At 36.4% G+C, this 15,366-nt stretch overlaps 1 pseudogene; it reads right to left on the reverse strand.

The window, feature by feature from the left end:
- The window catches only part of LOC127121100 (putative UPF0481 protein At3g02645), a 61,686-nt pseudogene that overhangs the window by 371 nt on the left and 45,949 nt on the right, over positions 1-15,366 (reverse strand).

Genomic DNA, 15,366 nt, shown 5'->3' on the forward strand with positions numbered 1-15,366 from the left:
ATGTAATGAATGTTAAATGATCAATAAATGGGTTTAAAAAATTTCCACAAATAACTTTTTCCAGTTTTCTTACGGCTTTTGCTCATTCAACATGATAAGTTCATTTCTTGAATTTGGAACAATACTTGAAATGCTAATATATAATATATAAGTTACATGTTAAGAATGGATCATTTCCATTATATATATATATATATATATATATATATATATATATATATATATATATATATATATATATATATATTTGGTACGAAAATTCGTCTGTTCCATCCAAAATAATTGGCAATTACGTAACATGTGGATATGTGTAATATAGGAAAATGAAAAGTTTTTCATCAGCCTATGTATTAATATAGCCGTAAAACCTAAAGGGATTTCATTAGAGCATGTTTATCTATAGTTTTCCCAAGTTCCTACACATTTACCGATTTCATTAGAGCATGTTTATCTATAGTTTTCCCAAGTTCCTACACATTTACCGATGTTGCTGTGTCAGAAGCATTTGGATATTTGAGATTTTCCAACGTTCTCTCATTTGCAATGCCCATAAAGAAACACACGTTCCTACAATTTAAGTGGTTCATATTTATTATTAAAAAAATTCAATTTGTCATTTAAAGAAAATCAAACAACGATAATATTTGGCAAAAAAACTACAATAATAACTAATTTGATTTCAGGATATTGATTTCATTTTGGAATGATAAGATTGCAACAACAATAAAATAACGGTAATATTATTTAGTAGTATAAATAGGTAATTTATTTTATCACATTTTTCACTCACATGTAGTCTAAATTTGACCAATTTATTTTATTTAATTTTAATTTTTTTGTGTACACATTTCATTTGAAAATGAACCTCAATCAACATAACACATGCTCCAATTTTATGCAAAATGATGGAAGTCTTCTTTGTATCCCAAATCAACAAAACACCCCATATTTTGGAAATCCACCTCTTATTCCAAATCCACACCATAATTCAAGATTTCAAAATTCTCTTTTTATCCCAAATCCATAAAATAATTCACCCATTGGAAATTACTCATATCATACATCACCTTACCCAATGAAAAACTCTCTTTTAATGTATTTTGATATATTTGAATCAATTTTTTAATTATATTTTATATAATATATAGTGGGATTTAGTGGGGCCCATTTTCTTAGCCCACTTTAATTATTTACAATCATTTTCTTGTACAACTAAATGTATAAAGAATTGATATTCTTATTGATTTATTACAAATCATGCATAACATTAATTATCTTACGGCTGAATTATTTTAATACTCCACTGACCTAGCCAATAGAAAGAATGCAGTGGACATAATTATTCATTTCAACCCCCAACTATATTTTGGCAAATAAATAATTTAAATATGTTGAGTTATAATACTATATATGATGACGTGAGATTGATAAAAAGTATAGTTGCATGCTTAATTTAATCATTTCAAACAAACAATGTAGATTTTCTATTACCAATCAAAAGACAATTCACTGTATATGATAATTATACCTTGTTTTTTTTATAAATCCTTAATTCAGTTGAATGCAAGATTCAAACATTGCTCCAACATTTCTGAACTACCTGCAATTTTAACATATGTATTAGACTTTGAAAAAAAATTGTAAAAAAATGTGTTTCTATGTGTTTTCTATAATTAGTTTTGAAGGATTTCATAATAAATTTTTATGTAATTGTTTTTTTAATTTCTAACACCATTAGGCATGCTGAAACTAAACATGACATGCAATAATCTATTTATAATTTAGTTGTATACACATATTTCATAAGATGACAACGTATTTTGTTATCAATCTAAAATACTTATTAACATTTGAAGATATGATACTCATATAAATTTTGTAGTTGAAAGAACACACAAAACACAATGTTCAACATAACAACATAGGATTTTGAATAATTTCACACACATGAATTAAATACTCATTATCATCCTTTAAACCATACATGAAATATAAATGTCAATTGTAATCCCACAAAATAAACACTTCAAAAAAGTAAGAACACATCCTACAACCAAAACATATCATGTTCTTAACAACTTCATACTTAAACTCATTCTGGTGCTAAAAAGTTCATAAAATATATTTCAATATCAAATTTCCGAAAATTCTAATTAAGAAGATGGTTCTATCTTTAATTTCTTGGATGGTTTGGTGCCTGATAATTGCATAGCGCCAGACGCTTCAAAATCAACTTCTTCACCCTTGTCAGCAATTACAACATCCTTAGCCGGAGTCATTAGAATGATTGATTCTGGATCATTTTCACCAGATGCAGATAATGTTTGCTTGCAATATAAAAAATTAATTGTCAGATATAAAATGAATTATAATAATATAATATTTATCATAGAAAATTATTATGTTAACAAATGAAGATACTTACTGTGGAAGTTTCCAAATTTTCTTTGTTAGGGACCAACTTTGCATATTCAGTTTTAGACTGATTCTGCACATTGAAACATCGAATATTTATTATACTTGTTAAATGTTTAAATAATACATGAATTAAGTGAATATTATACGTCTTCTACTATGTAGTCATTTTCAATCTCTTTAACAAAGGCTTCATCATCACAAAGCTTTCAAACAGACGCTTGGGAAAACGTTGGCTGCACCTTAACTCTAAAAGCCATTTTCTTATTCAACAACATTTCAAGCTCATCAGGATAAACCATTGGATCATCTTCTCCATTCTAATGGAAAAATAAAATATCAACCATGAGTGATAATCTGAACTTTACAACTCGATAAACTATTAACATTTTAACTTATGTATAACAATGTACCTCCACCATAGAGTTATGCATAAATTCAGCAGTCATTTCAAGTATAGCAGCACATTCGGAATCCCAGAATACAAATCGATATTTTGATTCACCATTGCTAACATATATCTCAATCTTGTACCTATAGTATTTTAAACGAAGAAAATAATATGATTAATAACAAATCCATTACCAAATTTATTTGCAATTCATCTAGATTATATGTACCTTGGTATAAGCTGTTCGACTTTTTGCCCACATGAACATTCATAAGCTTTTTCAGGATTAGGTGCCTTCGAAGAACACCTTGTGCAGCCATAATAAAACCATCCATACTTTGAGACAGCAAATTTCAATGTGGTTGCTACAGTAACACATAAAGTTTCCTAAAACAAATCAAAAATGATATTAATTTCAAAAAGCAAACAATATAATTGTAATAGTAAAGATAAATTCGGCTCTATAGTATTCAACTTACATGTTTGATTTTGCAGAACTGACTTAAGGACATACATTTCGCATTATGAACAAACCTTTCTACTGGCAAATACTGAGAACCACCAGACCAATTAGAAAGAGATTTTGCAGATTGAGTAGGCTTCTCCTTCTGTTCATTAGTAGGCAACCTATAGAAATAAGATTGTTTTTGAAATTAAAAATTATGTATAATAATCTGAATATAAATAAATAAATAAAATCCATACTTAGACATAAAATCTTGAATTTCAGGGATGTCTTCATTTATCAACAATTTGGAACCACTCCATGCATTTGACACTGTAAATTGTATAATTAATATAAAAATTATTGAACTTATAATGAAAAATACAAATCAGCTATGTATTTATAAAGTCTGATAGTGTAATACCTTGGCCATCTTTTACCATTGCATGAGTGAGCAGAATTACAATAGCTCCATTGTTTTTAGGATCATTGTAGTAAGCCAAAAATTTTGATCCATAGATTTCCCATAAATTGCAATTTATGCAATTACCCCTATTTTGCAATATAAATAAACAATATTATATGATGGGATTCAGTGATGCAAAATATATAAATTTATCAAACACATAAGTTATGAAAACAATGCGCATTACTTCAAATCTTTCAGCACAACAGAAACAACAACTTTCTTCCCCGGAGTGTTGGATTGGATATGGTTTATCTCACTAACAGCACCTATAATATCTACATTAAAGTAAGGTTCATTATTGAATGTGTTTGCAAATATATAAGTTATATAAGTTATAATAGAATTTAAATTACCTTCCAGTCTATCGGTTTTGCATTTGCCTTGAAGTATCTCACCAAAATCTTTAAAGAAATATCCTTTAGGTGGAATATTTTGAAGTTCGATTGCCTTCATTGTGGTACCACCAAGAAACACAAGAGTTTGTTTAGTGAATGTAAATTGATATGCACACCTTTTAGATATTAGGAATGCATGTTTGACTAGAGAATGTGGAGGGAACATTGTAATGGTTGGTTGGAATAAGAGTTGACATGTTACTAAATAATTCATTCATATACTGACAATGTCAAAGAATGTTCTTATATCACTATTAAGAATATAAGTATCAAATATTCTGACGAAAAAAACAAACCAAATCCCCTCCCTTGGAAAATTCCAAATGTTAGTTTAGTCATCTACAACCAAAATCGGAACCCTAAGAACACCTCGATCAAATGAAACGTCTTTGAGGCTCCATGTTTTGCTTTTCTTGAAGCTCTACTGCTGATCGAATAATCTCTTCTCCTGCTTCTAAAGTTAGCCAGTTTCTTTTTGTTGCTTTGGGCATGTGTGTTCGGTGACTTGGTCCTTGTTGAATTAGGCTTTTTCTATACATGTCCAATATGTGCATGCATTTTCCTATGTTTTTATAGAAATATGTTTTTCTATTTTTGTATATTCTGTAACACAATATATATGAGTTATTTATAGATTATGAATTAGAGTAGGAAATATGGGTAATTATTCTTCCTATAAATGTTAATCCTATATAAGGTAAGAATAAAATAATACAGTTAATTACTATTTAATTACAATTTAAATCCAGCTATAATGAGTTGTACAACATAATCTGTTTTGATTTTGAGCTAATATTCAACACTCCCCCTCAGGCTGGCATGAATATATCGTTCATAGCAAGCTTGCACTTGTTGTTATCAAAGAGTCTCTTTGGAAGACTCTTTGTGAGAACATCTGATACTTTACTTTTTGTGGGTATGTAGAACATACAAATCTCACTGCTGTCAATTTTTTCTTTGATGAAATGCTTGTCCACTTCAACATGCTTCGTCCTGTCATGTAGGACAGGATTATGGGCAATAGAAATAATTGCCTTATTATCGTAGTAAACTTTAATTGGAGTTGGGCCAAAAAACTTCAATTCTTCTATGAAATTTTTGATCCATAATACTTCACAAAAATCATGGGTCACAGATCGGAATTCAGCTTCTGCACTGCTCCTGGCTACAACATTTTGTTTTTTTGCTCCTCCATGTAACTAGATTTTCACTTACAAAAGTACAATATCCTGAGGTAGACCTTCTATCATTTATATTACCTGCCCAATCAACATTTGTATAGGCTTCAACTAGTATATGTCCTTTATTTCTGAATATCAGCCCATTTCCTGGAGTACCTTTCAAATATCTTAATATTCTGAAAATAGCTTCAAAGTGGGCTGCCCTTGGTGCATGCATAAATTGGCTTAGTACACACACTGCAAAGGCTATATCTGGCATTGTATGTGATAGATAAGTTAGTCTTCCAGTCAATCATTGATAACATTCTCTATCTACTATTTCATCTTCAGCAACTAACTTTAGTTTCACATTGGGATTCATTGGTGTTTCTACTGTTTTACACCCTGTCATCCCTGTTTCTGCGAGTAAGTCGAGTATATACTTGCGCTGGTTGAGAAAAATTCCTTCTTTAGATCTTGCGAACTCCATCCCAAAAAAGTATTTTAACTTTCCAAGGTCCTTGATATCAAACTCAGCCTCAAGTCTTCTCTTCAGATCACTAATTGCTTTGAGGTCATCTCCTGTAATAATAATGTCATCAACATATACTATTAAGATATCAATCTTACCTTCACATGAGTGTTTAAAGAACATAGTGTGATCTGCTTGACTTTGGGTGAAGTCATGTCTCTTAACCACACTTCCAAATCTCTCAAACCAGGCCCTTGGCGATTGTTTCAATCCATATAAGGATTTTCTCAATCTGCATACTTTGTTTCTTCCAAGATTTTTTTCAAATCTAGGAGGTAAACTCATATATACTTCTTTATGTAATTCACCATTTAAGAAGGCATTTTTAACATCATATCGATATAGTGTCTAATTGAAATTTACTACTGATCGCGACTTAGTAAGTCTATGGGAATCGTGACTGCAAGTGCACAGTCCTATCACGTAGTTTTAAAGATTATCGAACCCACAATGACTAATAACCGAACGTATCGTTATCTAATGTTACTATGTAAATCTAAGGCTGATGATCATTCTAAGATTGAAGGGATGAATAGAATATTAATATAGATATTTAATAAAGGGATATCAGTATGTAACGCATCAAACTTCGGGGATTCGATAAATATTTGGTGTAATCTTATTGGTCAAAATATTCTTCAGTAGAAATTATTTATAAAAAGGACTTAGTCTCACAATCTCGTTTTATTGACTCTAACCATACTCCTAAACCAGAATGCTTGGCTCTCGCGGTCTCATTTTGAATTTAAAAGTAATTTTTTAATATGAATAAAGTCTAATTAATCCTAAAGCGCCCTCGATGTGTTTAGGATTAATGTCTAGTTTCAGCTTCTGATTAAAATCTCAAACTCTCGTTCTTGTTGACCATAACCTTAGTTTGTTATGTACTCTCGTACGAAAAACAGTTTGATTAAAATAAGAAACTAAAAACTGGAAAAATAAGTTTTATAAAAACTAACACCAATTATTTATGAATCCCGTTGTTTCGACGGTCTTTACATACCGATACCTAAGGGTTTAGCCGGACATGGTATTTGGAAAATCAAACATACAATAGGGCATAAATAAATAAAATAGCAATCAAAATAAAACCTGGATTACGAATTGAGAACTGGAACTGAATCTTGATTCTTCAATTAAAATAATGTCGGCAGGCTTTGGCAATGAGTAATCATTATAATTGAATTCAAATGCGTAAAATAAATTACAATAGTCCCCGATGTGGAGAAACTATCACTTTTACAAGGTAAGAAAAACTGCCTAGAAAACTAAAAGAAAATAAAATCTGACTAAAATTAAGTGTACGATCGAAAGCTGGAAGAGAGAGAGAGAGCTCTGGCGTGGAGAAACGAACTTCCTTATATATTTTCCACTTCCCTAAATTATCGCCAAAGGTGAGTGGATTCGTTATCCTCTACCTTTTTCTTGTTAGATAAGATTTCTTTGAGAAACTTAGCATATGAGTGCATTTGAGTGATGACTTCTATAAAGGGTATTGTGATATTCAATTGTTTTAGAAGCTCTACGAATTTTTTAAATTGCCCTACACTTTTAGATTTAACAAGTCTTTGAGGATAAGGGATAAGGGGTTTATATGGTGGTGAAGGCACATATGGTTCTTCTTTCTCTATGGCCTCTTCGTTTTTATCTTCCTCTTGATCGTCTTCCTTCTCAGTTTCCTTACTAGGGTCTTGGTGAATGGATGGGTTTTGAATTCTAGGGTCGGTCGGCCCGTCTAGTTCTATCCCACTTCGTAGTATAATAGCATTTGCATGACATTTCGGGTTTGGTTGCGACTGTCCAGGAAATGTGTCTATAGGAGCAGCAGTAGGTGCTTGTTGTTGAGCCACTTGTGAGATTTGTGTTTCCAACATTTTATTATGGGTGGATAACGCGTCTACCTTGTTTGCTAACTGCTTGATTTGCTCCCCAGTATGTATGTTTTGATTTAGGAAATCCTTATTTGTTTGGGCTTGGGTAGCTATGAAGTTTTCCATCATTATTTCTAGGTTCGACTTCCTAGGAGCATTTTGAGTATTTGTGGCAACTTTATGATATCCTGGTGGTACAACAGTTGCTTGGTTAGGTGCATACAATGCATTATTGTTTTTGTATGAAAAATTAGGATGGTTCTTCCAACCTGGGTTATAGGTGTTTGAGTAAGGGTTTTCTTGAGCATAGTTCACCTGGTCTGTGGAGGTTCCTGTCAAGAGTTGACATTCTGGGGCAGCATGCCCTGGAACCTCGTATATCTCGCAGTTTGGTGCTACGGCAACCACGGTGGCTGCGGGTGTTATGGTCAAGTTGTCTATCTTTTGAGTAAGAACATCTACCTTGGCGTTGATATGGTCAAGACTGATTAATTCGTACATGCCGCCTTTCGTTGGAGGTTTCTTGTTAAATTGTAATCTTAAGTGTCGGGTTTTTGTTATCATATCCACAGGGATTGTAAGATATCACCGCCGTTCGATGGTTGTATTAATTCTAGCTTAAGGTAACAATAGGGTTTTGGTTGTTGTCACGTTATCTTGCATAAAAAATGTAATAAAATGCGGTAAAAGTTATGGTTTGAATATTTGAGAAATATTGCCAAAGTTAGGGTTCAACGATCACTTTGCATGTATTTGTTCGGTCAACAATCTTATAAACTCCTTTAGATGATAAATTATTTCACAAAGTCCTCCCAATGTGTTTCTCTCGAAAACACATTGTGAGTTTTCCCATTTTGATCCATTGTTTATCTCTAACACAATCTATCAAAATGACAACTTTTTGGTTCAACCTTATGGTGAACAAAATCATTCATTACTATCTCTAGCTAACAAACAAGATTGGATGAAAACCTAGGTTAAGAGTTGGTAAACATCTCTCGATCATAAACCAACACAAAGAGTTTTGAATAAGAACAAAGTTTTCATCATAGATTCACCATTAAAGAGTTTACAAATGAAGATCCTTACATTTACACACAAAGCTAATGATCATCTACATCTAACCTTGACAAATGGAGGACTTAGCTACTCATTTTCATGGTAGCTTGGTCGGCAAGTTTCGGAAGAAGGTTGATCAACATCCAAGTCGAATAATCAAGATTGGATGGGAATCCACCTTCTTTTTGTAAAAGATGGTTAAAAGATGAAGAGAAATGAAATCTAGGTCAAAAAGATCTCTAGAGCAAAAGCTGGAAAATATCTAGAAAAAGTACAAAAGTATGGAAAGATGAAGTATGGCTCTCAAAAGTGGCACTTGCTACTTATAGTGCTGTTTCTGGGCTGTCATGCTCGCTAGGCGAGCAGACTGCTTCGCCTAGCGAGCCCCAAAATAAGGCACCTGAGGCATCTGCGCCCAGAGAAACAGCCTTTCCCAGACTGCCATGTTCGCCTAGCGAACAAAACCTTCGCCTAGCGAAGGACACGCTTCAACCTTCGCCCCAGCGAGGTTGAGAGGTTTTGCTACTGGAATGCTCGCTGGGAACTCGCTAGAGCCTCGCCTAGCGAGTGAGTGCTGGCTGCGCTTTTCACCAAGTCTGGAAGTGTTCGCTACCCACCTCGCTAGCAGCTCGCCTAGCGAGTTTGGTCATGTTTGCCACTGTAAATTACTGGAGCATTTCGCTGGACTCTCGCTGGACGCTCGCCTAGCGAGTGCTTCGCCACAGCCCTCGCCTAGTGAGCAAGCTGATGAATGCATGTTTGATTTGATCCCTTTTCCAAATTTCTTGTGTCTTCACTTTCTATTATTTCATGCCTACTTCCTGCACAATAACACACAAATCAAAGGTACCAAGATCGTTTATCATTGAATTGCATTTCATCTAAAACAAGGGTGGTTTTGAACATTTTAGCAAGGAAATGGAGTGAAAGATACCCATATTTGATAGCTCAAATTAGCACTTTTGGGTATCTAACAACTCTCCCCAACTAGATTCTTGCTTGTCCTCAAGCAAAGTATGCCTCTTGAAGGACAAGAGGATTTGCTTTAAGAAAAAGGTTTCTCCGAAGTCGGATAAAACGGCTCAAACACAAGCGAATCAGCAGGTACAAATTTCCAACGGTTCGAATAAAATAATACACAAGAACTAAAACTTAATAGTAATGCGAAATATTTATCTATCTACAACAATATTATTTTGAATGAATCACCCTATCTCTCCTCTTCGAATAAGGAATGAAGAATTTACGCGTTTGCAACCGCGGGAATAAACTCACTCTCTAACAAATAATGAAGAAATCAATTCGATTCATACAATGTCTAACAATTATAAATGGTAATGTGGAAGCACGAAGATCACTAAGGGCTTTTCGGTTGAAGCTTGGTTAGGTTAACAAACAAGGGTCATTTCTTAGGCCATTGAAAACGAGATTGCCGATGCAAAAGAGACATTCACTGTACATTATTTACACATCTCAACTTCGTTCCATTTATTTCTCATTTGAAACCTTCACAACTCTTATTTCACAACTCAAATTTTGTTTTTCACTATTTTTCTTCCAAGCAAGCATTAATTTTCATTCTTTCTATTTTTGTTCTTTTCTTTCACATCATATTTACAAAACAAATGTTTCTTTTCTATATTTTCTATATATATATATATATTTTTTGCTTGCTTGGTTTTTCTTTTTTCAAGAGTTGTGGTACTTACCGATTCTCCCCAACTTATTTCTTACTCACCCTAAGTGAATGCTCTTAACTTTTTACGGCAAAAGAACAATAATCAAGATTTTCCGGGTTGTAAAAAAAAGATTTTTGAAATCTCGCTTTATTTCAAGCTGAGATTCAACTGTTTAAGCTCAAAGGGGTTAACGAATACTCTCTCTGCTCACAGGTAAGTTATTTTTGGATGTAGTTGTGCTCGATAGAAAACAAGTGCCTCGATCATTTCTAATTGCTTCCACATATTCACAATAATAAAAGACAAAGCATGAATCAAATGAATCAACAAAACTTATTAGAATCCAGCATTTAAGTGTACAATGGAGGTTTCCTCACAATTTGTGGTCTTAAGTTCTAGATGAAACATTCATTCAATTATGTTGCAAAAAGACAATATTCAATTTACCAAAAAGAGTAAAGTTCTTAATGCATTCTAAAATTCTAGCCGGAGGTAACCATGTACCTTAGCCTCATTCACTTGTTTATTCTTATCATTGCCATCCAAGCTCGGATGCACCTTCATTGGGTACTTCTTTGAGGAGCAACCAATCTAGAAGGTTTGCCACTCAATCAACCAAAAATTTATTAAAACAACAAAATTTAAAACAGAAATAATAATATAAACTTCAAAATTTAAATTTGTTCGTGGGGGACAAAACACCCCAAAAGTACAAAACCAAAGTCAAAATACAGAATCCGAAAATACAATAGAAATAAACATAAAAACTGAAAAATACAATAACTTAACCCTCCAAGGGCTCAGAATCCTCCTCGCTACCAGCCTCAGAACCGGTAGCCTCATCATCATCATCATCAGCTGCACCACCAGAAGACGCACCAGCGCCCGCCCCCTCACCATACACAGGCCTGTCCACAGGCCAGTTGGCGTTAAGCAGAAACTGCTCACGCGTCATCAATGCATGAGCACCACTTCCCTGCAGCTGTAACCGCTGCATAGAATCGTGCATATCTATCATGGCACGCTGGGTTGCCGCCATCCATTCCCAATTGTAATCGCACACAGCCTGCAGGTAAGGATCTGGTCCAGGAGTAGAAGTACCAGGACCATCAGAAGCCCGGGTACTCTCTGCAGCTGCACTGCCTCTAACATTCTTCGTCTTGCAATATTTGGCCACATACCTGTCATCAATGGGCGACGGGATCCTTACCTGACCCCTTGAGGGTAGTCTCACCCTCTCCTGAATGCACAAACTCATGATTAAGCACGGGAAAGCCAGGGGACAATTCACACGAGCCCCCGACTTTAGCCCGCTCTCAATCACGGACTTAAGCTCATTAGCAATAATCCTCGCCACATCGATCTGGACGTTTGTGAGGATACAATGGACCAAATGTGCCACTGGGATCGGCACGGTAGAAGTGTGGGACTTTGGTTGGATGTTTGTCAGCATCATCAGCAGAATCAGTTGAGCCAAGGGAGTCATGTCCTCCCTATGATACCTCATGGGAACCCCAGATGGGTTCAGCTCAACAGATTTCCCTCTTAATAGCAGGGCGGCAGAAATGGCTTCAATATCCCGGTGAAACCGTAAGTATGTGTGGTATGTGTCCCTCTCTTCGGCTCCCAGCTGGAGCGGTTCACCTAAGACTCGGTTAATGGCATCCCGATCAAACGCAACGGGACGGCCGACCACTCGAGATTTCCAAGTAAACGGCTCGTCATCATCCGGTAGTGCGTTCGCATAGAACTCACGTACCGTTGCGATATCATAGTGCTCGAGTGGGGAAATTAACCGATCCCACTTCTTTGTGTCAATCAACCCGGCGAATGCTCTGTTTGTGCCTTGAGGGTTGATGATGAATCTCTTCTCCGGTAGAATTTTCCGCTTCTCCAAAGCAATGTACCGTGCAGCCTGCTTCGGGCCGACAAACTTGTTGGTATCAAACTGTATTGTTTCGGGACGGGAAGTGTTCCCTCCCTTTCTCTTCTTTGAAGCGCCGGATCTAGATTCCATCTGCAAAACATAAAGAGGAAGCCAACACAACACAAAACAGATTAGACAGCAAAACCAGAATTCAAAGAACTGTCATGCTCGCTGCTGCTTCGCCTAGCGAAGTGGCAGCGAATGCTCGCCCCTGGTTCGCCTAGCGAGCTGCTAGCGAACCTTGCGGGTTTTTGGGTTCTGCAGCATTTTCAGAGAAATCTTCCCAAAACCCACATGCTAATGGTTTCAATTTCAGAACCTAATGATATATCAATTAAAGAAACGTTCTATGCTATTGGTAATTACAGATTCACATGCAAACCTAAAATTCCCAATTGCAAAACCTAAAATCCCACATGCAAACCTAAAGTTTCCCATACCAACAACTTCATCCTAAATGACATTCAAATCGGAAATAAACAGAGTTCAAACATAAAGAAATTGTTTTAGGGCAAACCTTAGTTACACGGATTGATTGAAATGTGAAGTGGAATAAGGTTTGCAATCTTCCAATTAGGGTTTGAGTGAGTTGTTTGTGAGAGAGATGAAAATGAGAGAGTGAGGTGAGTGTTCAGTTAAATTGCCTCAGCAGAGTTGCAAAAACAGAAAAGTTGTGTTTAAGCCAAAATGAGTGGCCTGTTGAGATTTTAACCTTGCGCATCTCTTCCAACTTGATTGATATGCGGCATTGCGCATCTCTTCCAACTCAAGTAGCTGCACCTTCCTTTTTTCACCGGCCAAATCATTTTCAAAATTTAAAAATTTCAGGGCCCACAAGGCTTTGTGCTCCAATTCAACCGGCAAATGGCAAGTTTTACCAAACACCAATTGAAAGGGAGTTAGGCCAATTAGAGCTTTAAAGGCGGTACGGTATGCCCATAACGCTTCATCCAATTTTTGGGACCACTCTTTTTTCGAATTTGACACAGTTTTTTCGAGAATTCTCTTAATCTCTCGATTAGAGACCTCGGCTTGCCCATTAGCCTGCGGGTGATACGGAGTTGTCACCCTATGTGATACACCGTAATGTTTTAAAATGCTTTCCAACGGCGCATTACAAAAGTGTGACCCTCCGTCACTTATCAACACTCGGGGGGTTCCGAAACGGGAAAATATGTTTTTCTTCAAAAAATTTATCACCGTTTTCGCATCCGCCCGAGGTGAGGCAATCGCCTCAACCCACTTAGAAACGTAATCAACTACGACAAGCATATACTCGTTCCCATAAGAGGGCGGGAATGGTCCTACAAAATCGATGCCCCAACAATCAAATACTTCGACTTCTTGGATATTTTGGAGAGGCATCTCATCTCTCTTACCAATCCCTCCGCTTCTCTGGCAACTATCACAACTTTGCGCATGGGTATGTGCGTCTTTGAAAATAGTGGGCCAATAAAATCCCGATTGGAGGATTTTAGTGGCCGTTCTCACCCCATTATAGTGTCCGCCGTAAGGCGAGTTGTGACAATGCCAAAGGATGCTCTGCGCCTCATCGCCAGTAACGCATCTCCTTAATAGGTTATCACTACCCAACTTAAACAAGTACGGGTCATCCCAAACATAATACATGGCATCCAAAAGAAACTTCCTTTTTTGGTTCGAAGTTAGGCCGGGAGGCACAAAACCACTAGCCTTGTGGTTCGCAAAGTCTGCAAACCACGACCTAACTTTGACTTTAAACAGTTTTTCATCAGGAAATTCTTCCCGGATTTCCTTCTCTGACGCTGTAACCTCCACATTCACCAAGCGGGATAAATGATCCGCCACAAAATTTTCCGACCCCTTCTTGTCTTTGATTTCCACATCAAATTCTTGTAACAAGAGGATCCAACGGATGAGCCTTTGCTTCGAATCCGGTTTGGTTAGGAGATATTTAATCACCGCGTGGTCGGTATACACTACGACTTTAGACCCTATAAGATAAGACCTAAACTTTTCTAGCGCGTACACTATTGCAAGTAGTTCTTTCTCCGTGGTGGCATAATTTATTTGAGCCTCGTTAAGAACCTTACTTGCACAATGTATCGCATGAAACATTTTATCTTTTCTTTGGCCAAGTACCACTCCAACTGCGTAGTCGCTCGCATCACACATTAGTTCAAAATTTTCATTCCAATTGGGAGCGACTATTATTGGAGCGGTAACCAATTTTTATTTTAAAGTTTCGAAAGCTTGCAAACAATCATTGGTTAAGAGAAATACCTGGTCCTTAGCTAGCAAATTGCTCAAAGGCTTAGCCACCTTTGAGAAGTCCTTGATAAAGCGCCGATAGAACCCAACGTGCCCCAAAAAGCTTCGTATGCCCTTCACATTCACCGGAGGAGGTAACTTTTCTATCACTTCAACCTTAGCTCTATCCACTTCAAGCCCCCTTGAAGAGACTTTGTGGCCAAGCACGATCCCCTCGGTCACCATGAAGTGACACTTCTCCCAATTAAGCACCAGATTGGTCTTCACACATCTTTCCAACACCGTTTTCAAGTTTGCCAAGCATAGACTAAAAGACCCACCAAATACCGAGAAGTCATCCATGAAGACTTCCATTGTTTTCTCTATCAGATCGGCAAAAATGGCTTGCACACATCGTTGGAAAGTCGCCGGTGCATTGCACAGCCCAAAGGGCATTTTTCGGTATGCGACACTCCAAACGGACACGTGAAAGCCGTCTTCTCATGATCGGCTGGGTCAACCGCAATTTGGTTATACCCGGAATAGCCGTCCAAGAAATAATAGTATTGTTGGCCCGAGAGTCTTTCGAGCATTTGATCCATGAATGGGAGTGGAAAATGGTCCTTTCGAGTTGCGGTATTCAACCGCCTATAATCAATACACATTCTCCACCCCATTGCAACTTTAGTAGGGATCAATTCATCCTTGTCATTTCGGATTACGGTAATTCCACCCTTCTTCGGAACAACGTGTACATGACTAACCCACGGACTATCCGAGATCGGGTAAATCAT

The sequence above is a fragment of the Lathyrus oleraceus genome, chromosome 2 (genome assembly GCF_024323335.1).
Source record: "Lathyrus oleraceus cultivar Zhongwan6 chromosome 2, CAAS_Psat_ZW6_1.0, whole genome shotgun sequence".
Lineage (NCBI taxonomy): Eukaryota > Viridiplantae > Streptophyta > Magnoliopsida > Fabales > Fabaceae > Lathyrus > Lathyrus oleraceus.